We start from the raw sequence: 2,453 nt of genomic DNA on the forward strand, positions 1-2,453 counted from the left end.
GATTGTGAGTATTTTCTCATAGATAATGAAAAGATAAATTGCATTGGGAAAGTCGGCTGTCAGAGACTTCTCCAAAGTACTGAAGAGCAGCAGTGTCAGTCTGGAGACTAAGGTGCGCCTGATACAGTCCATGATTTTTGCAATCACTTGCTATGCATCAGAGAGCTGAACAATAATTAGGAATGATGGAAGGAGAATTGATGCTTTTGAACTTGTGCTGAAGAACAGTATTGAATATGCCACGGACTGCTAAAAGAAAAAACAGGTTCTTCCTGGAGAGGGTGAAACCAGTCTGCTCATTGGAGGCAAGGATTCTGAAGCTTTATCTGACATACTTTGACCATGTTGCAAGGAGGAACTTGTCCTTGAAGCGGGATATCATGCTCGGGAGGGTGGAGGGACAGTGCAGGAGAGGAAGACCTTTAATGAGACTGATTGATTCAGTGACTAGAGTAATGGGGGGGCGGGGAGGGAGGAGGTAGGTGTGTCAGAGACAGTAAGATTGGCATAGGATAGAGCAGGTTTTAGGGCTGTTGTACATAGGGTTGCTATGAGTCCCAGATGACTCAGTGGCACAGACCATGTCTTCCTCTGTGGAAAGTCTTTCATTGTTTTTTTTTTTTTTGCCCATTTTGTAATTCTTCTGGAGGCCCAAGAGTACTCTGTAAACTCTTGTTATGAAACCCTTGTCTGAGATGGTATTATCAAATGTTTCTTCCCACTTGGTAGGCTTTCTTTCCGTTATGTTGGAAAATGGTGGGTGTTTGGGGTTTTTTTTTTTTTGCATGGGGGGAAAGGTTTTGATGAGCACAGAGATCTAATCTTTAGAAAGTCTCATACATTAATTTTTAACATATAAATAATAATTACTATTATTTTAATGGAAATTTACCAAAAACTTGGATTTTCATTCATTCATCGTTCACATGTTCCTCCCTAGACCCCTCCTTCCAGTTTCTTTTCCCTTTTAAAAATATTTGTTCATTACTACACAATTTTTTCCCTCTCCCTACTCTAGTCTAATTTGCCATGCACCTCTTATTCTAGATCACAGTCATACAAACAATGCCATTCATCAATCCTCTCCAGATCGTGCATTTCTGGGTATAATTGACACTTTCTTTATAACATAGACTGTTGTTGTTGGGTGCTGTCGAGTCATAGACAACTCATAGCGACCCTATGAACGAAAGGCCTGAGCATTGTTCATAGAGTTTCCGGAGGCAAGCCATTTTGGAAGTGGATGCCACTTCTGCTTCCAGGCTTGTTTTAATCGGGAAGCTCCACCAAACACTGTCCACTATGAGGTAACCATTATCACATTTAGCACATCAGTGTCATGATGTTTAGCATCACAGCAACCACGAGTTACCTCTGTACAGCAACGCATAGACCGGTGCTATACCAACTAGAAGAATGTTTGACAAAAAACAATTTAAACCAGGCCTGAGGGTCGCAGATTAAAATCACTCACCTTGGGCTTGTTAGCATAACTTTTGTACACTAGGCCAATGTAGATCTCTCTGCTCAGGCCTTTCATTCATAGGATCTCTATGAGTCATCTACGACTCTACAGCACCTAACAACATAACATAGACTAGGCCTTCTAAACTTGGTCCCAATTTGTCTGTTACGAACTTTATGGTCTTGGACTTTACTCCCTGGTCTCTGATCCACCTTCAGTTGCTTTTTGTGTATGGTGTGAAATGTGGATCCCCTTTCTGTTTTCTGCAGGTAGCAGTCCAGTTTTACCAGCATCATTTGTTAAAGAGATTGTCATTTCTGCATTTGATAGGTTTTATTTCCTTGTTGAGTATCAATTGACCGCTGGTAGAAAAGCCCATTTCTGGGTTCTTGGTTTTGTTTCATTGGTCTATGTGCTTGTCATTACACCAGTTACTATGCTGTTTTGATTACTATTGCTGTGTTTTGAGGCTAGGGAGTGCTATGCCTCTCACTTCATTTTTTTTCCTGTAGTGCTTTGCTAATTTGGAGTCTCTTTCCTCTCCAAATAAACTTGACAATTTCCCTTTTGATGTTGAAAAATGAATTTGGTATCTGTATTGAGATTAAGTTGTGCACCTAATAGCTAAAAAAAAAACCCCAGCAACAACAACCCATACTTAAAAGATAATCCTAAAATTCAATGTTCTCAGTGATAATATCCACATTTCTCCAAGACCAATTACTGAGATTATTATTAAAATTTATACACCAACACCTAACAAAGTATGAAGAACTTGAAGATTTTTTTACCAACTTCTACACTCTGAAATTGCTCAAATAGACAATCAAAGTTCACTAGTACTGGTTGGTGTAGTGAGTCTGTTGTTACGGCTTCCTGTTATTTAAAATGCCCTTTTTTACTATAAACTTCATTACAGAAAAGCTAGGAACAACACTAGAAGTCCTAATCCACAACATAAACAGTCTTCCCAGTATCCTGGAAAACC

Source organism: Elephantulus edwardii, unplaced genomic scaffold (assembly GCF_000299155.1).
Source record: "Elephantulus edwardii isolate Elephantulus edwardi_28Jun2011 unplaced genomic scaffold, EleEdw1.0 scaffold00387, whole genome shotgun sequence".
NCBI lineage: Eukaryota > Metazoa > Chordata > Mammalia > Macroscelidea > Macroscelididae > Elephantulus > Elephantulus edwardii.